General features: G+C 42.4%; 3 long non-coding RNA genes across 3 annotated transcripts in view; all 3 read right to left on the minus strand.

Annotated features, from left to right (window-relative positions):
• LOC138663360 (uncharacterized) overlaps nucleotides 1–10,976 on the minus strand; it is a 72,850-nt gene extending 61,874 nt beyond the window's left edge. The window contains exon 1 of the long non-coding RNA XR_011318173.1: nucleotides 10,780–10,976. This is a non-coding gene — a long non-coding RNA (uncharacterized lncRNA). The remainder of the gene's footprint in view (nucleotides 1–10,779) is intronic.
• Nucleotides 1,679–7,072, minus strand: LOC138663358 (uncharacterized). Its single transcript, XR_011318171.1, has 5 exons — nucleotides 6,537–7,072; nucleotides 3,360–3,449; nucleotides 3,071–3,271; nucleotides 2,820–2,979; nucleotides 1,679–2,716 (listed from the first exon to the last, which is right to left on the minus strand). It is a non-coding gene; the product is annotated as an uncharacterized lncRNA (long non-coding RNA).
• Nucleotides 7,076–10,139, minus strand: LOC138663359 (uncharacterized). The gene is made up of 4 exons (XR_011318172.1): nucleotides 9,537–10,139; nucleotides 7,737–7,826; nucleotides 7,537–7,665; nucleotides 7,076–7,458 (listed from the first exon to the last, which is right to left on the minus strand). It is a non-coding gene; the product is annotated as an uncharacterized lncRNA (long non-coding RNA).
• Nucleotides 10,977–24,103: the final 13,127 nt, after the last annotated feature.

The raw sequence follows: 24,103 nt of genomic DNA on the forward strand, positions 1-24,103 counted from the left end.
GCTCCAATGTTTAGGCACACAGGGGCTCTCCAAACGCGACATGGTGTCCGCTAACAATTGGAGCTAATTTTCCATTCAAAAAGTCAAATGGCGCGCCTTCCCTTCCGAGCCCTGCCGAGTGCCCAAACAGTGGTTTACCCCCACATATGAGGTATCGACGTACTCGGGAGAAATTGCCCAACAAATTTTATGATCCATTTTATCCTACTGCCCATGTGAAAATGAAAAAATTGAGGCGAAAAGAATTTTTTTGTGAAAAAAAAGTACTTTTTCATTTTTACAGATCAATTTGTGAAGCACCTGAGGGTTTAAAGTGCTCACTTGGCATCTAAATAAGTTCCTTGGGGGGTCTAGTTTCCAAAATGGGGTCACTTGTGGGGGAGCGCCAATGTTTAGGCACGCAGGAGCTATCCAAACGCGACATGGTGTCCGCTAACGATGGAAATAATTTTTCATTCAAAAAGTCAAATGGCGCTCCTTCCCTTCCGAGCCTTACCATGTGCCCAAACAGTGGTTTACCCCCACATGTGAGGTATTGGTGTACTCAGGAGAAATTGCCCAACACATTTTAGGATCCATTTTATCCTGTTGCCCATGTGAAAATGAAAAAATTGAGGCAAAAAGAATTTTTTTGTGAAAAAAAAGTACTTTTTCATTTTTACGGATCAATTTGTGAAGCACCTGGGGGTTCAAAGTGCTCACTATGCATCTAGATAAGTTCCTTGGGGCGTCTAGTTTCCAAAATGGGGTCACTTGTGGGGGAGCTCCAATTTTTAGGCACACGGGGGCTCTCCAAACGTGACATGGTGTCCGCTAAAGAGTGGAGCCAATTTTCGATTCAAAAACTCAAATGGCGCTCCTTCCCTTCCAAGCCCTGCCGTGCGCCCAAACAGTGGTTTACCCCCACATATGAGGTATCAGCGTACTCAGGACAAATTGGACAACAACTTTCGTGGTTCAGTTTCTCCTTTTACCATTGGGAAAATAAAAAAATTGTTGCTAAAAGATAATTTTTGTGACTAAAAAGTTAAATGTTCATTTTTTCCTTCCATGTTGCTTCTGCTGCTGTGAAGCACCTGAAGGGTTAATAAACTTCTTGAATGTGGTTTTGTGCACCTTGAGGGGTGCAGTTTTTAGAATGGTGTCACTTTTGGGTATTTTCAGCCATATAGACCCCTCAAACTGACTTCAAATGTGAGGTGGTCTCTAAAAAAAATGGTTTTGTAAATTTCGTTGTAAAAATGAGAAATCGCTGGTCAAATTTTAACCCTTATAACTTCCTAACAAAAAAAAATGTTGTTTCCAAAATTGTGCTGATGTAAAGTAAACATGTGGGAAATGTTATTTATTAACTATTTTGTGTCACATATCTCTCTGGTTTAACAGAATAAAAATTCAAAATGTGAAAATTGCGAAATTTTCAAAATTTTCGCCAAATTTCCGTTTTTATCACAAATAAACGCAGAATTTATTGACCTAAATTTACCACTAACATGAAGCCCAATATGTCACGAAAAAACAATCTCAGAACTGCTAGGATCCGTTGAAGCGTTCCTGAGTTATTACCTCATAAAGGGACACTGGTCAGAATTGCAAAAAACGGCAAGGTCTTTAAGGTCAAAATAGGCTGGGTCATGAAGGGGTTAATATTTACCTTAATGAATCAACACACACACAGTAGATTTTAAACCAGAAAGATTTTTATTTAAAACCTTCTTTTTTTTGTAATTTTCAAAAAACTTTTTTTTCTTTTCAAAATATAATTTTGTTATAACATGTTAATTTGCAAATACAAAAGTTTACAGGTCTTGGTAGTGTCGGGTGGAGTAACTATGGGAGGAGGGGCTGGAATGTTGGACCACGTCGGTAGGTGGGATTGGGGAAACCCTACTTGTTTGGTCTGCAGTGGAAGGGGGGTGAAAAGCAGGAGGCTGACCAGAGGGGGGTTGTGTTGGGGTAGGTGGAAAACTTCCTGGGGAAGGAAAGCTGGGCAAGGAAGAAGAAAACACTGGGGAATACATTTGGGTTGTGGGCCGGGTTGGGTATTGGGACTGATGTTGATATTGGGACTGATGTTGATATTGGGACTGGCGGTGCTATTGGGGGGCATGGTGTTGAAATTGGGACTGGGATGTGTGAGGAGGTGTGGGGGTAGATTGTGGTTCGTTGATGTCCTTGAGAAGAGCGTTATGGCAGCTATTCATTACCCGCATCTGCTGATCAAAAGAAAGCTTTTCCATGCTCCTGAGCATGGATTGAAAAAAAAAGATTTGCTGGAGCTTGACTTACATCTAAATGCAGCCTATCCAAGTGACTGCTGATTTCATGGTGGTTTTCACTCATGCGTGATTGCACCATGCTGAAACCAGCAGTCACTTGTTCTCCCAAAATTTTAAAAGAATTTTGGAAGCCTGCATTTAGATGCAAGAACTCAGGAGCATAGCTCCTTTCCTGACCCCTCTGACGCTGCCGCCACGAACCTAACGGTGGTGTAGAGGTGGCAGGGTCAGAGGGGTGGGGTAAAGGGAACGCTATCTGTTGACCATCAGATGCGAGTAAGGAAGGCTGCGCTCCAGTGGTTGAGGTGGATGAAGTGGAGGGGACAGAGGGGTGAGAGGTGTGGGGCCTACCGACGTGGTCCCCGGTGGCGGACTCAGGAAGGATCGCTTCAGAGGGCGCAGAGGTAGATGCAGGCGCACGGTGGCTGGAGAAGGTGCTGTGAAAGAAAAAAAAAATTTAATATATTGATATGAAAAAGCCCGGACTGAAACAAAAGTTTTGTGATTAGACAGGTTCTTACTGGGATGTTGAATACTTACACTCTACTCAGCATGGTTTCCCTTAGGAAGGTGAGGTTAGGGGCATATCTATACCTCCTCTTCTTCCTTCCTGCTGAGCAATTCGGGGCCTGCATCTCCTGGTTAAATTCTCTCTTAAAACGATCCCTCAGTGACCGCCATCGCTTCCTAACCTTGCAACCTGTGAAGACAGGAATGAAGGAAAAAAAAAAAAAAGGTAAATACAAGACATTACATTCAGCTCTAAACATCACTGAAAACTGAATACTTACATAGTTTGCTCTGCTGCTGTGGAAGAAGGTCCTCCCACCTTGTAAAGATATTATGGCATACTTCCAACCAGAGCCGACGGGTGACACTGGTATCAGCATGCCTGCGGTCAGCCATGTTCCACAGCGGCTCCCGCTCGCGAACCTCCTCGATTAGGGCTTCTATATCAATGTCCGAATCTTCTGCGGGAGCACACTGTGAAGCTTGTGAGAAAAAAAAAATAAAAAAATAAAAATTAGTAGACTGAAACAAAATAATTACCAATCGAAGCCCCCCAAAAAACCAACTCACTGATGGCCGACCGCGGCGTCGATTCCGCCGACTCTGGGAGCGCCTGGGAGAACCTTCATGCTGTGCTGGAAGTTCAGCAGCAGCAGGAGACTGAAATAAAGGATAAAAAAAATTAGCTTTAATGTATGTATATGTTTTCTGTGTTACGTTATATATGAAATTATGTTTTGTGTATGGTGCAGTGTGATGTGTGAAGCAAGTGTTTCACCACTACTTACATAGTAACATAGTAACATAGTAACATAGTTAGTAAGGCCGAAAAAAGACATTTGTCCATCCAGTTCAGCCTATATTCCATCATAATAAATCCCCAGATCTACGTCCTTCTACAGAACCTAATTGTATGATACAATATTGTTCTGCTCCAGGAAGACATCCAGGCCTCTCTTGAACCCCTCGACTGAGTTCGCCATCACCACCTCCTCAGGCAAGCAATTCCAGATTCTCACTGCCCTAACAGTAAAGAATCCTCTTCTATGTTGGTGGAAAAACCTTCTCTCCTCCAGACGCAAAGAATGCCCCCTTGTGCCCGTCACCTTCCTTGGTATAAACAGATCCTCAGCGAGATATTTGTATTGTCCCCTTATATACTTATACATGGTTATTAGATCGCCCCTCAGTCGTCTTTTTTCTAGACTAAATAATCCTAATTTCGCTAATCTATCTGGGTATTGTAGTTCTCCCATCCCCTTTATTAATTTTGTTGCCCTCCTTTGTACTCTCTCTAGTTCCATTATATCCTTCCTGAGCACCGGTGACCAAATCTGGACACAGTACTCCATGTGCGGTCTAACTAGGGATTTGTACAGAGGCAGTATAATGCTCTCATCATGTGTATCCAGACCTCTTTTAATGCACCCCATGATCCTGTTTGCCTTGGCAGCTGCTGCCTGGCACTGGCTGCTCCAGGTAAGTTTATCATTAACTAGGATCCCCAAGTCCTTCTCCCTGTCAGATTTACCCAGTGGTTTCCCATTCAGTGTGTAATGGTGATATTGATTCCTTCTTCCCATGTGTATAACCTTACATTTATCATTGTTAAACCTCATCTGCCACCTTTCAGCCCAAGTTTCCAACTTATCCAGATCCATCTGTAGCAGAATACTATCTTCTCTTGTATTAACTGCTTTACATAGTTTTGTATCATCTGCAAATATCGATATTTTACTGTGTAAACCTTCTACCAGATCATTAATGAATATGTTGAAGAGAACAGGTCCCAATACTGACCCCTGCGGTACCCCACTGGTCACAGCGACCCAGTTAGAGACTATACCATTTATAACCACCCTCTGCTTTCTATCACTAAGCCAGTTACTAACCCATTTACACACATTTTCCCCAGACCAAGCATTCTCATTTTGTGTACCAACCTCTTGTGCGGCACGGTATCAAACGCTTTGGAAAAATCGAGATATACCACGTCCAATGACTCACCATGGTCCAGCCTATAGCTTACCTCTTCATAAAAACTGATTAGATTGGTTTGACAGGAGCGATTTCTCATAAACCCATGCTGATATGGAGTTAAACAGTTATTCTCATTGAGATAATCCAGAATAACATCCCTCAGAAACCCTTCAAATATTTTACCAACAATAGAGGTTAGACTTACTGGCCTATAATTTCCAGGTTCACTTTTAGAGCCCTTTTTGAATATTGGCACCACATTTGCTATGCGCCAGTCCTGCGGAACAGACCCTGTCGCAATAGAGTCCCTAAAAATAAGAAATAATGGTTTATCTATTACATTACTTAGTTCTCTTAGTACTCGTGGGTGTATGCCATCCGGACCCGGAGATTTATCTATTTTAATCTTATTTAGCCGGTTTCGCACCTCTTCTTGGGTTAGATTGGTGACCCTTAATATAGGGTTTTCATTGTTTCTTGGGATTTCACCTAGCATTTCATTTTCCACCGTGAATACCGTGGAGAAGAAGGTGTTTAATATGTTAGCTTTTTCCTCGTCTTCTACAACCATTCTTTCCTCACTATTTTTTAAGGGGCCTACATTTTCAGTTTTTATTCTTTTACTATTGATATAGTTGAAGAACAGTTTGGGATTAGTTTTACTCTCCTTAGCAATGTGCTTCTCTGTTTCCTTTTTGGCAGCTTTAATTAGTTTTTTAGATAAAGTATTTTTCTCCCTATAGTTTTTTAGAGCTTCAATGGTGCCATCCTGCTTTAGTAGTGCAAATGCTTTCTTTTTACTGTTAATTGCCTGTCTTACTTCTTTGTTTAGCCACATTGGGTTTTTTCTATTTCTAGTCCTTTTATTCCCACAAGGTATAAACCGCTTACACTGCCTATTTAGGATGTTGTTAAACATTTCCCATTTATTATCTGTATTCTTATTTCTGAGGATATTGTCCCAGTCTACCAGATTAAGGGCATCTCTAAGCTGGTCAAACTTTGCCTTCCTAAAGTTCAGTGTTTTTGTGACTCCCTGACAAGTCCCCCTAGCGAAAGACAGGAGAAATTGTACAATATTGTGGTCGCTATTTCCTAGATGCCCGACCACCTGCAGATTTGTTATTCTGTCAGGTCTATTAGATAGTATTAGGTCTAAAAGTGCTGCTCCTCTGGTTGGATTCTGCACCAATTGTGAAAGATAATTTTTCTTGGTTATTAGCAGAAACCTGTTGCCTTTATGGGTTTCACAGGTTTCTGTTTCCCAGTTAATATCCGGGTAGTTAAAGTCCCCCATAACCAGGACCTCATTATGGGTTGCAGCTTCATCTATCTGCTTTAGAAGTAGACTTTCCATGGTTTCTGTTATATTTGGGGGTTTGTAACAGACCCCAATGAGAATTTTGTTACCATTTTTCCCTCCATGAATTTCGACCCATATGGACTCGACATCCTCATTTCCTTCGCTAATATCCTCCCTTAAAGTGGACTTTAGACAAGACTTTACATAGAGACAAACCCCTCCTCCTCTCCGATTTTTACGATCCTTTCTAAACAGACTGTAACCCTGTAAGTTAACTGCCCAGTCATAGCTTTCATCTAACCATGTCTCGGTTATTCCCACTATGTCAAAGTTACCTGTAGATATTTCTGCTTCTAGTTCTTCCATTTTGTTTGTCAGGCTTCTGGCGTTTGCGAGCATGCAGTTTAGAGGATTTTGTTTTGTTCCAATCTCCTCACTGTGGATTGTTTTAGAAATGTTCTTACCTCCCTTCTGAGTATGTTTTCCTGGATCTTCTTTGTTCAAGTCTAATGTTTTTCTTCCCGTCCCCTCTTCTTCTAGTTTAACGCCCTCCTGATGAGTGTAGCGAGTCTTCTGGCGAATGTGTGTTTCCCAGGTTTGTTGAGGTGTAGTCCGTCTCTGGCGAGGAGTCCATCGTACAAGTAATTCACACCGTGGTCCAGGAATCCGAATCCTTGTTGTCTGCACCATCGTCTTAGCCAGTTGTTTGCATCAAGGATCCTGTTCCATCTCCTGGTGCCATGCCCGTCTACTGGAAGGATAGAAGAAAAAACTACCTGTGCATCCAGTTCCTTTACTTTCTTCCCCAACTCTTCAAAGTCTTTGCAGATTGTCGGTAGGTCCTTCCTTGCCGTGTCATTGGTGCCAACATATATCAGAAGAAATGGGTGGACGTCCTTGGAGCTAAAGAGCTTTGGTATCCTATCGGTCACATCCTTGATCATCGCACCTGGAAGGCAGCATACTTCTCTTGCAGTTATGTCCGGTCTACAGATGGCTGCTTCTGTGCCTCTCAGTAGTGAGTCTCCCACCACCACCACTCTTCGTTGCTTCTTGGCTGTACTTTTAGCTGTCACTTGTTGCTGTGTGCCCTTTTCTTTTTTGCTTGCTGGTATTGCTTCATCCTTAGGTGTGCCATCTTCATCCTCTACAAAGATTTGATATCGGTTCTTTAGTTGTGTGGTTGGTGATTTCTCCATGGTCTTCTTGCTTCTTTTGGTCACATGCTTCCACTCATCTGCTTTTGGAGGTTCTCTGACACTTTTTTCACCTTCTGTGACCAGTAGAGATGCTTCTGTTCTGTCTACTTACACTTGGTTCCTCCTCCACTTGCATGTCTCCACCCGTCTCGGTCCCTTCTGACAGCTCCTCATCGGATTTTGATTCCTGTTTAAACATAATAAATGCATGTATTGTATAAAAATGATGCAAATTAATAAAAAAAAAAAAAAAAGTTTTACTTACCGATACCCGCTGTTGCTGTGGAGGAGGGCTGTCAGAAGAGGACATTGTGTGGCTGTGGTCCTGGTGGCTGTGGTCCTGGTGGCTATGGTCCTGGTGGCTGTGGACCTGGTGGCTGTGGTCCTGGTGGGTCTGTAAGTTAAAAGACACTTGCAATCTGCTCTACACATTGAAGTAGCAGATTTGGGGTCCTCAAAACTTACTTTTAAGAATTTAAGGATGCGGTCCTGGTGGCTATGGCCAGTGGCTGTGGTCCTGGTGGCTACTGCCGGTTGGTATGGTCCCTACTCTATCTGCAATATAATAAAGATAAAGGATTTATAGTTAGACCACCGCAGAACTAGGTAATGTTTAACAATAAACACCCTGTTAAAATGTGAGAAATAGGTGAACACCAAAACCCAAAAATAGGTGCACGTTATACCATTCTTTTCCATGTCCCAAAAAAAAAAAATAATTTTAAAATGTTAGACACCTTTAAAAATATTTAAGTTATTTAAAAAAAAAAAAAATAAATTACCTCCCCCAAAAAACCTTTCAAAGGATAACTTTTACTAAAAAATGAGCCCTCAACCAACTCTGTATTGCATGTGTAACCATTGGTACATACACCTGTTTTAAATTTACCTTTATGAAATTATACTACGGACAATTTTTTAATAAACCTTTTATTAATTATTATTATTTTTTTTTTTTTTTTAAATCACAATGGAGCAGATTTATTTTAAATACAAGTACATCAACTGGGAATGGTTTCAACCGTAAATTAAAAAAATCAACACTTTTTTTTAAACAAAAAGCACTCACACATTCTAACCAAGCTGCAGACCACTAGGCTTTGCAATAATACATCAGATTAAAAAAAAAAAAAAAAATTCACACATGCTGCACAAACCACTATACTAAAGGTACCGTCACACTGAGCGATATCGCTAGCGATCCGTGACGTTGCAGCGTCCTGGCTAGCGATATCGTTCAGTTTGACACACAGCAGCGATCAGAATCCTGCTGTGATGTCGTTGGTCACTGCAGAAAGTCCAGAACTTTATTTCGTCACTAGACTTCCTGCAGACATCGCGGAATCGCCGTGTGTGACGCCGATTCAGCGATGTGTTCACTGGTAACTACGGTAAACATCGGGTTACTAAGCGCAGGGCCGCACTTAGTAACCCGATGTTTACCCTGGTTACCAGCATAAAAGTTAAAAAAAAAAAAACACTTCATACTTACCTTCCGCTGTCTGTCCCTCGGCGCTCTGCTTCTCTGCCCTGACGTCACCGCTCTGCTTTCCAGCTGGCGCTTACACAGGGCAGAGAAGCAGAGCGCCGAGGGACAGACAGTGGAAGGTAAGTATGAAGTGTTTGGTTTTTTTTTACTTTTACGCTGGTAACCAGGGTAAACATGGGGTTACTAAGCGATGCACTTAGTAACCCGATGTTTACCCTGGTTACCGGCATCGTTGGTCGCTGGAGAGCTGTCTGTGTGACAGCTCTCCAGCGACCAAAAAGCGACGCTGCAGCGATCCGGATCGTTGTCGGTATCGCTGCAGCGTTGCTCAGTGTGACGGTACCTTTAGTAAATACATCAAAAATCAACATTAACCAATATGGCATTGACAAATGCACATGCAACCAACAAGACGCACACAAACATACCTGCAAGCAGAGTCATAACGCAAGCATAACACATGAACAGGCGTAATATTGACGAAGGCATAATAAGGTGCAGGCACGTGAACACATACATACAAAAGCACACAGCAGTACAAAAATACACACACACACACACACACACACACACACACACACGGCCATCAGTCCTCCGGCTGGAGCTTGATATCTTCACAGTGGCAGGCCTCGGGGTGGATCTGGACTGTAGCAGGGCACTGGCTGTTGCAGGACGACGGCAGGCCACAGGTTGGATTCAGGTTTTAAAAGCTCTTGCTGTAGTCAGTACGGCATACACAAATGCGCACACACACACAAAAATGGCAATATACTCACACTGTTGGAGTGTGTCTGGTCCTTGCTGCCAGGCTGGGGTCTAGGTGTCCGGCTGGGGTCTTGGTGTCCGGCTGGGGTCTTGCTGCCAGGCTGGGGTCTTGGTGTCCAGCTGGGGTCTTGCTGCCAGGCTGGGGTCTTGGTGTCCGGCTGGGGTCTTGGTGTCCGGCTGGAGGCTTCTTCTTTCTCTGGGTCTTGCTGGCATATGTGGGGGTTGAAGGCCCAGACCAGGTTTATATAGATTTGGGGATGTCTGGCCAATTAGATAAAAAATCCTGTTTCTGAGCATGCTCAGTAGAAAAAAACGTATTGCAGCGCTGCATTGCGTCGTACGACGTGTCTCGACGCATCCGTCGCTCATAGACTTTCATTGTAGCAAAAGACGCATGCCGACGGATGCGCCGAGACACGTTTTATTGTCGGAGCCAAAAAACGTTACAATCTACGTTTTTCCAGACGACGTGTCGCCTCTTTTCGACGCATCCGTCGAAAGACGTATACCGACGAATGCAAATCCGTCGCAATGCGTCGCCAATACAAGTCTATGGGGAAAAAAACGCATGCAGCAAAATATTTTGCTGCATGCGTTTTTTCGGCAAAACGACGCATTTTAACGTATTGCAGTTAACGCTAGTGTGAAAGTAGCCTTAGACATTTATATAGTAGACTAGATTGTGACCCGATTCTAACGCATCGGGTATTCTAGAATATGCATGTCCCCGTAGTATATGGACAATGATGATTCCAGAATTCGCGGCAGACTGTGCCCATCGCTGATTGGTCAAGGCAACCTTTATGACATCATCGTCGCCATGGCAACCATTATGACATCTACGTCGATACTGTGCCCGTCGCTGAATCAGAAACGTGGGATTTCTACGTCCTTTATGACATCATCGTCGCTGTGCCCCTTGCTGATTGGTCGAGGCCTGGCGGCCTCGACAAATCAGAGACGCGAGATATCTACGTCCTTTATGACATCATCGTCGCTGTGCCCGTCGCTGATTGGTCGAGGCCTGGCGGCCTCAACCAATCAGAGAGGCGGGATTTCCAGGACAGAGAGAAAGACAGACAGACGGAAAAACCCTTAGACAATTATATATATAGATTGTTGGTAAGAACAAGACAGGAGATATATGAGGCCAATGTCTCCATGTACTGGGTTTTTTTTTCTCGGGATATGATGGTTTTTCTTTGGTACTTTCCCCCCATTAGAAGGGACACCTGTGGATATTGGGGTCTTTACCTGCTACAGTCCTGGTGGGATTTACTCAGTAAAGTGGCCATTGGACAAATATCACCATCAATTACCATCAGACTGAAGGAACATCGCTCCTCTATTCGGATCTATGGATCCAGGATGAAATCCACTGCGGCCCCTGCAAGAAAAGAAGGAGAAAGAGCAGAAGTTGGGTGACACCACAATGGCCAGAGATTTCTACGGCTGCTCTGTGCGCACAGGACCTGTGATGAGGTCACAGGAGGGGAGGAGTCATGGGTCACATGATCAGGGGCTTAGTGTACGATACGATACGATACGATACGATACACTTTATTGATCCCGTGGGAAATTATGGTATCACAGCAGCACAACTTAAATCATAAAAATCATAAAGGAATTACATAGTTGACATGACAGTTTGTTGACAGAAGAACATTATACATTAGAATAGGACATACACAACGAGTGAACTGAAATGTAGAGAAATAAGTAGACATTCACCTTGGTGGTTTAACCCTAATGTTATTATTGTACATTCCCATAGCAGTTGGCACAAACGATTTCCTATATTTTTCCTTCTTACACCTCAGAAGTATTAGCCGGTTACTGAAGGTGCTCTTCTGTCTCATGAATAGCTCATATAATGGATGTGCATTATTATTCATAATTGCCATACACTTTTTCAGAGTTCTTCTCTCCACTACCTCCCCAAAAGAGTCCAGATTACAGCCCACAGCAGAACTTGCCTTCTTGATAATCTTATTCAGCTTATTAGCATCAGAGACCCGCACACTACTACCCCAGCACGTGATTGCAAAAAAGATGGCACTTGCCACCACAGATTGGTAGAACATTTCTAACATTTTGCTGCACACATTAAAAGACCTCAGTTTCCTTAGGAAATACAATCTGCTCATCCCCTTCTTGTAGACAAACTCTGAGTGGCATCTCCAGTCCAGTTTGCTATCCAAATGGACCCCCAAATATTTGTAACTCTCCACCTGCTCTACCTCCTGACCAGCAATAGTGATCAGTAAGCATTCCAACTTAATCCTGCTATAGTTGGCCACCAACTCCTTAGTTTTCTTAACATTTAGTTGCAGATAGTTACCATTGCACCAATCCACGAAATTCGACACCACACTTCTGTATTCCTCATCCCCCTGATCCCCCCTAATGCATCCCACAACCACGGAGTCATCCGAAAATTTTTGAAGGTGGCAAAGTTCAGATTTATACTGAAAGTCTGAAGTATACAGTGTGAATAGAAAGGGTGCAAGCACCGTTCCCTGGGGGGCACCTACACTGCTCAATAATCTGCTTGACACAACTGCTCCCATCTGTACAAACTGTGGCTGATCTGATAGGTAGTCAGTTATCCAATTTCTCATCCCCTCCTCAACCTTCATATCAGTCATCTTTTTGTGTAGTAAAAGTGGCTGCAGGGAGTTAAATGCACTCGAGAAATCGAAGAACATCGCTCGCACCGTGGTTCCGTCAATCTCCAGAAATGAATGTACCCTATGTAGCAGAGAAAGGATAGCATCATCCACCCCCAATCTATGTCGGTAGGCAAACTGAAGGGGATCGATAAAAGCATTGACCCTTGGTCTTAAGTGAGCAAGCACTAATCTTTCCAAGGCCTTCATAGCGTGAGATGTTAAGGCTACAGGACGATAGTCATTTAGGGTTGCAGGAGAAGAAGTCTTGGGTACCGGCACCAGACAGGAAGTTTTCCATAGCACAGGTACCCTCTGTGTTTGTATACTTCCATTAAATAGGCGCGTAAAGACAGTACACAGCTGGTCTGCACAAACTTTAAGGACACGTGAGCTGAGTCCATCAGGTCCTGCAGCTTTACCAATGTTAAGTGACTTAAACTGCCTCCTCACATCATTTTCGGATACTCTAAAATTAGTCTGCTCATCCTCCAATATCGATGTTGCAGAATTTGCACCCAGGTCCCCTCCACTATCAGTTGGCACATGTACACATGTACTGCTGAACCTGTTGAAATACTCATTCATCTCATTAGCCTTGTCCATTGTTCCTGGATCATTTTCAGGCCTCAGCTTAAGCCCAGTCAGTAATTTCATTCCTGCCCAAACCTCTCTGGTATTATTGTGGGACAGTTTATTTTCAAGTTTAATTCTGAAGGCTTCCTGGGCCTCCTTTATTTTATGCTTCAATTCATGCTGTATCATTTTAATTTCCTCTTTGTCACCTACTTTAAATGCCTTTTTTTTCCTGTTGAGCAATGCAGGACTCTGCTGTGCTGGTTGTCATGGTGCTGAATGAGGGGAAGTTTATGTGCGGGGTCAGGAGGGGTTTACAGTGTGGATGTAGCAGAGCCGTGTGTGTGTACGAGGTGTACGGAGCGGAGCCGCGTGTGTATGAGGTGTACGGAGCGGAGCTGTGTGTGTACGAGGTGTATGGAGTGGAGCCGTGTGTGTACGAGGTGTACGGAGCGGAGCCGTGTGTGTACGAGGTGTACGGAGCAGAGCCGTGTGTGTACGAGGTGTATGGAGTGGAGCCGTGTGTGTACGAGGTGTATGGAGTGGAGCCGTGTCTGTACGAGGTGTATGGAGTGGAGCCGTGTGTGTACGAGGTGTATGAAGCGGAGCCATGTGTGTACGGGGTGTACGGAGCGGAGGCGTGTGTGTACGAGGTGTATGGAGTGGAGCCGTGTGTGTACGAGGTGTATGAAGCGGAGCCATGTGTGTACGAGGTGTACGGAGCGGAGGCGTGTGTGTACGAGGTGTACGGAGCGGAGCCGTGTGTGTACGAGGTGTATGGAGTGGAGCCGTGTGTGTACGAGGTGTATGGAGTGGAGCCGTGTGTGTACGAGGTGTATGAAGCGGAGCCATGTGTGTACGAGGTGTACGGAGCGGAGGCGTGTGTGTACGAGGTGTACGGAGCGGAGCCGTGTGTGTACGAGGTGTATGGAGTGGAGCCGTGTGTGTACGAGGTGTATGGAGTGGAGCCGTGTGTGTACGAGGTGTATGAAGCGGAGCCATGTGTGTACGGGGTGTACGGAGTGGAGCCATGTGTGATATATGGAGTAAAGCCGCCTTTGTACAGGGTGGGTTGAGTGGAGCTGCATGTGTACAGGGTGTACGGAGCGGAGCCGTGTGTGTACGAGGTGTACGGAGCGGAGCCATGTGTGATATATGGAGTAAAGCCGCCTGTGTACAGGGTGTGTCGAGTGGAGCGGTGTGTGTACAGGATGTACGGTGCTGAGCCGTGTGTGTACGAGGTGTACGGAGCGGAGCCATGTGTCATATATGGAGTAAAGCCACCTGTGTACAGGGTGTGTTGAGTGGAGCTGTGTGTGTGCAGGGTGTACGGAGCGGAGCCATGTGTCATATATGGAGTAAAGCCACCTGTGTACAGGGTGTGTTGAGTGGAGCTGTGTGTGTACAGGGTGTACGGTGCGGAGCCGTGCGTGTACTGTATGTACAGAGCAGAGTTGTTTGTGTATGGACAGAAGCCATGTTTGTACAGAGCGAAGCTGTGTGTCTACGACATGTACTGAGCAGAGCTGTGTGTATGAGGTGTATGGAGCGGAGCCGTGTGTGTACAAGGTGTATGGAGCGGAGCCGTGTGTGTATGAGGTGTATGGAGCTGAGCTTTGTTCGTTTAATAAGTAGATTTTTTTTATAAAACAATGATTGGATCCATTAGAAAAATGAAGAAAAGTTCATAGCACACAAAAATATGTATGAGATTATAGAAGAGAAAACAAGCATTCATTGGTTCTTACATATGGTCTTGAGGTTGTTGTGGTCTGGGTTGGAGATTCTCAAGGTATGAGAGATCTGTCTGAACAGGAGTTAGGTCGGCTTATGTACTATTTTGACCCATAGACTTACATTGGTTGCTCTTTTTCCTGTCTCTTAACCACATATGGCGATTTGCCGCTATATTCATACCCTCTACCATATTAGAACAACACTAGTAACTTATGGAATATGATTTTTAATTATTTGTACATTACCTCATTTTGAAATACTTAAGCCTATAGCCTATGACCTTTGGGAACCATTTACTATCTCCTGATAGACACATATTGACAGTTCTGACAAAAGCCCTATAGTTCTGACAGAGAACAGATGTATCTACCAAAGTCCTCAGAATAACTCAGTCGCCCACTAACCAGAGTTAGACTTAACTGCATATGGTAAGTAATCTATACTTTTCATTATTGAAATAGATATTTTGCAGTCCCCCTGATTATGATTTGAGAAATATTATAATCAATCCTAAACTCATTCTCTCACCATTCATATCACATTCATTCTTTATTCTGAAAAATTTTTCTCAACACCTGTGTTGAATGACATCTGAGCTTTGAAAATTATACAAAAATTAAATCAGAGTTATATTTTTCCATTTTTTCATCTCTCTTAAAATATCTCTTTTCATTTCTGTCTTTATCTTTTTATAAATTGTCTTAATTTTACACATAACTATTTGATATATTATATACAGCAAAACTACAATCTAATAACAATCAGATCAGATAATACATTTCCTGCTGCCATTTTCGCTGAAGACTGTGACCAACTAGTTAGTGATTTTCCTACATTTCTCCACGAAGATGAGCCTGACATACTCGTCCATTCATGTTCAATATCATTTTAATTCCCTTGCTCATGTCTGAATACAGTTTCAGCTTCTTGTAATTGTTTTGTTAACACATTTAGAGGTAACCTGTCACTCCCAAAATCGAAGTTGAGCTAAGCCCACCGGCATCAGGGGCTTATCTACAGCATTCTGCAATGCTGTAGATAAGCCTCCTTTGTATCTGGAAAGATGAGAAAAAGAGGTTAGATTATACTCACCTGGGTGGGCGGTCCGATCTGATGGGCGTCGCGGTCCAGGGCCTCCCATCTTCTTACGATGACGCCATCTTCTTGACTTCATGCTGCGACTCCGGCGCAGGCGTACTTTGTCTTCCCTGTTGAGGGCAGAGCAAAGTACTGTAGCACCCAGGAGCCGGGCCTCTCTGACCTTTCCCGGCGCCTGCGCACTACAGTATTTTGCTCTGCCCTCAACAGGGAAGACAAAGTACGCCTGTGCCGGAGCCACAGCGTGAACACAAGAAGAGGACGTCATCGTAAGAAGATGTAAGCATTTTACACCATAACCCATGCAAATGTTTCCAGTAATATCTACTGAATCGTCCGGTATTTCTTTATCTATTAGGTTTTGTAGACTAGATCCTCTTGGTTTCTGTGAACGTAGAGTTCTTTTGAAAGGTTCATTCATTTCACTAGTATTCGTTCCATGATGTAAAATATCTTCTGCGTAGATCACAGTTGAAATAGTACAAAGTAGCAGAAATTTAATTCCCATCAGAGAGTAGCTTTTCCTGGGAAATCTCTTCTCCTGAAGGATTGATGCTGAATCCCTTCCATCAAGGACATGGTGTTTCATATTCCAGCTCTTATTAGAATCCATTTCTTCCTAAAAAAAATGCAGTATCATTATTTTGCAACATACAATTTGCATTGATCGACATGTACCCACACTCTTTGTTGTCTGCAGGTATTTTTAACCACATTAGATGCTTGTTGTACAAGAATCATACCTTGTCCCATGGTTTCGATTATCTCAAAGGGACCTTCCCAGTTACTTTCCCAAGGTCCATTCTTCCTGAAAGTTTTAATCATCACTAGAGCCCCTTTCTTGAATTTGGATTCATATGGTGGCTCCATTCTCTGCATTCTTGATGCAACATGTGGAAGAATAGTTTTCCGGCAACAATTGCAACCATTTGGACCTTGCAACAGCATCTTTTTGAGGTGTGAACACAAATGGTTCAAGTGGAAAAATCAATGGCATTTTTCTTCCTGTCATTACTTCAAAAGGAGTAAATTGAGTTGTGGAAGAAGTTGTTCCTCTCACACTCAACAGTACCAAAGTTACGGCATCGACCCAATTATTGCCTTTGTCCAATAACTTTTGGCAATTCTGGATTTTATTGTTCTATTCATCCTTTCCACAATGGCAGCAGACTGTGGATGGTAAGGTACAAGGAATTGTTGTTCCCCTAGAATAGTACAAACTGCTTGCATGATTTTTCCTGTAAAGTGGCTTCCTCGATCAGAGGAGATCAGTCTTGGGATCCCCAAGAACAAAAGACATGATAAACTAATGCTCTAACTGTAGACAAAGCATCATCTTTCCTGACAGGTAATATTTCAACCCATTTAGAAAAAACATATACTACAACCAATGCATACCTGAGACCATTTTTACCTGATGGTAACGGTCCAATGTAGTCGATTTGGACCATCTGCAGGTGCGGTTCGGAGTAGTGGCGGTTTCTGTCCTTTTGGTCTTGGATAAATTTGGGCACAAATGAGACATAATTGAACAATACTTTATACAGTCTCTTCCCAGTAAAATATCTCTCTGAGAATGCCTAACAATTTCTGTTGACCCATGATTATATTTTGTCAACTCAACCTGTAGATGTTTTGGTACAACAGGACGCAACTCCCCATTTAAGTCATGGCACAAAACCCCGTTTTCACAAACAAAGGGAGGTTTTGGATCAACCCCGGAAGCAACAAGAGATGTGTCTTTTTCTTGTTCTTCCACAAAAGAAGGGATATGCATGTCTGTTCTTTGAACTGCTAAAATCTCAAAAGTTTCAGGGTGAAACAGAGGCGTAGCTACAGCTTTTGTCCCCCCCTTCCTTGCTCAATACACACAAAGGTTACCAAAAATAGTCAAGACAACACGCACAGAGACAAAAGTCTTTAACTGGCGACATGCACGCTGTTTAACTGGCGATGCCGGCGACATGCACGCTGGGACTGACGTCAGCTGCCAGCCTCAGATTGGCTGGCGGCTGTTAACTATTGACGTGCGGGCGCGGGCCCGCACTTCAATAGCGTTAAAAGGAACCTGTCACCCCATTTTTTCAAGATGAGATAAAAATAGCGTTAAATAGGGGCAGAGCTGTGCTTTACATTAGTGTATTTTTTGTGCCTTTATTCCCCATCTATGCTGCCGAAATACCTTTGTAAAGTCGCCGTTTTGGGCTGTCACTCATGCTGGTCTGGTCATATGGGCATGCTGAAATCGCTGTTTCTCCCCCAGATCTTGCTCATCTTTCCGTTGGCGGCGTAGTGGTTTGCGAATGCCCAACAGCCGAATCCACTGCGCAGCTGAAGAAAAAGAGCGCGATCTGCGCTATACAATGGATTATCGCTGGCGGCGGCCATCTTCCGGAGGCCGCGCGTGCGCAGATGGTAGTGCTCGGCTTCCCGGGGCTTCAGGAAAATGGCCGAGGGATGCCGCGCGTGCGCAGATGGAGATCGCGTCGGCCATTTTCCTGATGCCGATATCGCCGCCAGCGATAATCCTTTGTATAGCGCAGATCGCGCTCTTTTTCTTCAGCCAGCGCCGGCCGCGGCCCAGTAACCCACACCCCGCATTGTACCGCCTGGGGCGGCCCGCCCCCCCGCACTCCCTTCCTACGCAACTGGGGTGAAACACTTCTTCTGTCAGGGCTGCCTCTTTGGCTAAAGTATCTGTGGTTGCATTTCCAACAGATAATTCATCAGATTTTTTATGGGCAGGGACTTTGACAATAGCAAAACCATTAGGGTTTTTTGATGCTATTTCAAAAATTGTTTTCAGTGTGTCACTATGTACAAGAGTCTTATTAGAAGAATCTACATAACCTCTTTTCCCCAAACTGGCAAATAATCTGTCAGTGATCTAATAACATAGGAGCTATCACTGTAGATTACAATGGGACACTGATCATCAGCTTCGTTCAGCTGTAGTACCATTTTTATCACTTCTAGCTCTGCCCTTTGAGCTGAAAAATGACACAGTAATTTGTGTTTTACAACCTGTCCTCTTTTGGGATAAAAAATGGCATATCCTGAATAGTAGTGCCGATCTGAATAAAATCTGGAACCATCTACAAAAATTGGTTCATCTGTTGCCTCTTTCTTCCGTCTCAAAAGCGATGGACTAGGATCCCGAAAACACTGTAAACAATCATGAGTTTGCCCTTCGTATTGCATCAACTGAGGAAGAACATATTTGGCCTTATAATCTACCTCAATTTATTTGGGACACAATGACAATAACCAATGAGTAAATCTCTGTGACACACCTGTGATATTATTCTCAAAGAGAAGTTTTAGTGTAGAATGAGGAGTTTGCAAAGTGATTTTGTTGAACCCAACAATGTGTTCAGTTACTTTAACTGCAAAGTATTCATCTATCAAGTGTCTTGCTCAGGTCTCAAAACCTCTTTCAACAGGTGAGAAGCTTAGAAAAACAGCCCAAAATTCTCCACTCTTCTTCTGACAACTGTAGCAGCACAGCAGACACAGATGTCTCTGATGTGTGTACTTGCAAAGCAAATGAAGCTGAAGGATCTACTGTGGACAAAGCAGGTGCATTTTGCAAATTCATTTTCAATTGTTCAAATGAAGTTTGTTGTTCATTACCCCAAGGACCAAAGTAATCATTATTTTCACCTTTTAAAAGATCATACAAAGGCCTGGCCTTGTCTGCAAAATATTCAATGAAGTCCCTTGAAAAGTTCAGAAGACCCACAAAATGTCACAATGCCTTGTGTGATGTTGGAATTGGTAGAAAAGCAATTGCCTCTATTCTTTCCTGCAGTAGCTTTTTCCTGGACTAAACAAAACTCCTAAAAACCTGACCTCGGTTTGCATCAATTTGACCTTTTTGGTGTTCAATTTCAACCCTGCATCATGCAGCAGCTCAGACAATTCTGTCAGAAGAGAAACAAGTGATTATCATCAGTAGACAACAGAATATCATCAACATATTGCAAAATACAATCTGGCCTAGAAAATCTAGATAATATATTTTCCAACGCCTGATGGAAAACACTAGGCGACAAATGTGCTCCTTGAAGTAACCTATAACACCTATGACATATCCTTACGTGGTTAGCCAAATATTAAATAAACACCTAGAGACAAAGGCACCACACACTAATGATATATAAGATTACTTTATTGATAGAAAAAAAGGACCACAACATGGTCATTAAAAAGCAAAAGCAGGCAGAAAATGAAACATAACAGACACAGAACAATGATGGACAAAACCTGGTAGTAACTGCAGAACAATATATATAGGCACTTAGTGTGACAATGTAACTCACATTACATAACAGGCATAGTATGTATAGCGATAAGGCAAAGATGGCATTAATATAATTACTCCTAGGCAGTGCTATAGTCACTGCTCACAAAATAAATATATAATGGTACTGGAGTAAAAGTAACTCCACATATATTATTATAAAAAATTCTTGGCAAGACCAGCATACATTACACGGGTGTGGTGGATTCCTGGTTTCTCTCCATTACACGGGTATACACATGTTTTTGTATATATTTTAGCGGTTATACTTAGGGTTTGGCGGTTCTTGGATATCATGCATATTGGTAGTACATGGCTTATTTAGCCTTATTTTGTAATGTATGCTGGTCTTGCCAAGAATTTTTTATAATAATATACAGTATGTGGAGTTTCTTTTACTCCAATACCATTATATATTTATTTTGTGAGCAGTGACTATATCACTGCCTAGGAGTAATTATATTAATGCCATCTTTGCCTTATCACTATACATACTATGCCTGTTATGTAATGTGAGTTACATTGTCACACTAAGTGCGTATATATATTGTTCTACAGTGACTACCAGGTTTTGTCCATCATTGTTCTGTGTCTGTTATGTCTCATTTTCTGCCTGCTTTGGCTTTTTAATGACCATGTTGTGGTCCTTTTTTTCTATCAATAAAGTAATCTTTTATATCATTAGTGTGTGGTGCCTTTGTCTCTAGGTGTTTATTTCCTTGAAGTAACCTGCAAAACAGATATTGTTCATCCAAGAAAGTAAATGCAAACTTGTACTGACAACTCTTTTCAAGAGGTATACTGAAAAACCACTACTGACGTCTAGTACAGAGAATTATTTTGCCTCTGCATTCAACCTTGCCATCATGTCATGAGTATCTGCAACAATGGGTGCTACATTGGGAGTATGTTTGCTACTTTCTGGAATCTTTTGCAGGCAGATACTGCTACATGTATAATCTTTTATCATACAAAACATATGCATACTTATGCAATAGCAAAGATTCATTGTAAATATATTTTTTTCTTTTGCTATTTACTATAGGTATTTTTTCCTTTTTTTTTTTCTCTTGGGTGTTTGGGTTTGGTTTTGGGACATTTACTTTATTCTATCCCTATGTAGGGATTCTTTAGGGTTTCTAGGGTCAGTCGACGTGGAGTGGGGGCGCCTACCGCTTCACATTAGGGTGCCTACCCCCACTGCCAGGCAGGGTTTCCGATAGGGATTCTCTAGGTTTTTCCTAGGGTTCCTTATTTAGGGTCTTCTAGGGATTCCCTAGGGTAAGTCGACGTTGAGTGGGGGCGCCTACCGCAGTAACTTAGGGTGCCAACCTCCACTGCCAGGTAGTACTCAGTGTAGGTACTCCCTAGGGCCCTACAGGTACATAATTATATGTTGTCTTTATTATTTTTGTAGTTCATGGAAAGAGCATTTTTTAGTAGTTATAAATAAAAGTTACATTTTAGGTATCCTTGTTTGCTTTTGGTTTTTATAAGTATCAATTTGATCTTCCAATTGTTCATTATGTTCTGACAATATCAAACAATTTGGACAATTGAAGTAATCCCCGTCAGACTCTTGTGTGTCACCTTGTGTGTCAGTATGACCAATGTCTTGTGTGATAGTACATGCTTTATGTGTTTGTGTTTCAGTTTCCTCAAAGACTAAATTATTGTACACTCAGACCATGTGCATTCCATTTTGAAGCTTTCTCTGTAACTTGTTTTACTGAGAAAAACCTCTTATCAATTTTAAGATTCTCTGCTTCGCATTGGCCATACAAACTAGACCATAATTGTGAATCTGTATGGCTATGAACACACTTAAACTCTAATACTTTTCTTAGAATAATCATGAATAAAATCCATTTTCTCACATATGGAATGTCTTTTCCTCTAGTGGATTGATCCAATGGTCAATGGATGGTCCTCCGTATCTTTACTGACTCCTCAGACCTCCGCCTGGATGGGACACATGTAGCTCTTTATGGTTGGACACTAGTGTTGAGCGATACCGTCCGATATTTGAAAGTATAGGTATCGGATGGTATCGGACGATATCCGAAAAATATCGCCGATACCGATATTCGATACCAATACAAGTCAATGGGACACAAATATCGGAAGGTATCCTCTATGGTTCCCAGGGTCTGAAGGAGAGGAAACTCTCCTTCAGGCCCTGGGATCCATATTCATGTGTAAAATAAAGAATAAAAATAAAAAATATTGATATACTTACTCTCGGACGTGCCCTGGTTGTCACCGCTGCTACCGCCATGATTCCCTTCCTAAGAATGAGTGCGTTAAGGACCTTTGATGACGTTGCGGCTTGTGATTGGTCGCGTGAGTGGTCATGTGACCGCTCACACGACCAATCACAAGCTGCAACGTCATCGAATGTCATTAACGCGCTCATTCTTGGGAATGAGCGCGTTAATGACATTCGATGAAGTCGCGGCTTGTGATTGGTCGCGTGAGCGGTCATGTGACCACTCACGCGACCAATCACAAGCCGCAACGTCATCAAAGGTCCTTAACGCACTCATTCTTAGGAACAGAAGCATGGCGGTTGCAGCGGTGACAACCAGGGCGCGTCCGAGGGTAAGTATATCAATATTTTTTATTTTTATTCTTTATTTTACACATGAATCTTAATCCCGATACCGATTCCTGATATCACAAAAATATCGGAACTCGGTATCAGAATTCCGATACCGCAAATATCGGCCGATACCCAATACTTGCGGTATCGGAATGCTCAACACTATTGGAGACACAAATCTTCACTCCTCTGTAGGCTCTGTCTGATCCTTGTGACGTGAAATAGTGGAATTCCTGCACCTTGAACAACGGGTGTTTAGCAGAGCTCTCCTCCCCCGTGTGCAATCGAAAGGAATCCATCCAAAATAGCACAAACATCAGATTTGGCTGGGCTCCCCAAAATGTTAGAAACAAATAACACTTTCTTACTTTTTTTTTTTAGGTAAGAGCACGGTGAGGATAGAAAGGAACGCAATATTGAATTATGTGGATAAAACAAATCTTGTTTAATGTTTATTCAAAAAGTGATTACAAAAATGAAGAAAAGTTCATAGCACCCAAAAATAAGTATTAGATTATAAAAGAGAAAACAAGCATTCAGTGGTTCTTACATATGGTCTTGAAGTTGATGTGGTCCGGGTTGGAGATTCTTAAAGTATGAGAGATCTCCTGAACAAGAGTTAGGTCGGCTTAAAAACTATTTTGACCCATAGACTTACATTGGTTTCTATTTTTCCTGTCTCATAACAACATAAGATGTTCTGCCGCTATGTTCATAGCCTCTACCATATTAGAAGAACACTAGTAACTTGCGGAATATGAATATTAGTTTTTTGTACATTACCTCATTTTGAAATGCTTAAGCATATAGCCTGTGACCTTTAAGAACCATTTACTATCTCCAAATAGCCACATATTGACAGTTCTGACAAAAGACCTATAGTTCTGACAGAGAACAGATGTATTGGCCAAAATCCTCAGAATAACTAATTCCCTCAATATACAGAGTATCTATTTGCTAGTTAGAACCTGCATATGTTACGTAATCTACATTTTATTATTATTGAAATACTAATATCTTAAAGTGGCTTACCCTCCTTCTGGAGTGTGTCAATGACTGCCTTCTAGACATCTGTCCAGTCAGCAGTCTTCCTCTTGATTGTGGAGCCTACTTAAACAGACTAAGGTACCTTTTTTAAATGTTTAGGAAGCCACTGCAGGTGTTTTTATTCTAATTTACTGACATAATGACTTTTGGGTTTTCATTGGCTGTAGGATATAGTCATCAACAGAAATAAAAGCTTGAGATAGATCACTCTGTAATGACTAATATAAGAGTTTCATTTTTTGCATTGAAGAACTGAAATAAATTAACTTTTTGATAATATTCTAATTTATATCACAGAACAAATAATAAAGGTGCCAACAAAAAACACAAATTCACAGCGAAGGAACACCATATACGGATAGAATAAGATACCCAATAAAACTTAACATTTAATAATTTTCTTTATAATAAAAAACACATACCACATACAACCTAAAACCAGTATCTACTGTTTGACACAGAGATATAAGATAAAGATACAGGGTGCTCTCAATCCCTAGGGTCCTGTCCTGACTATCTGTCCCCTACCTTGCTGCGGAGGTTGGC

This window comes from Ranitomeya imitator, chromosome 2 (assembly GCF_032444005.1).
Source record: "Ranitomeya imitator isolate aRanImi1 chromosome 2, aRanImi1.pri, whole genome shotgun sequence".
NCBI classification, from domain to species: Eukaryota; Metazoa; Chordata; class Amphibia; order Anura; family Dendrobatidae; genus Ranitomeya; species Ranitomeya imitator.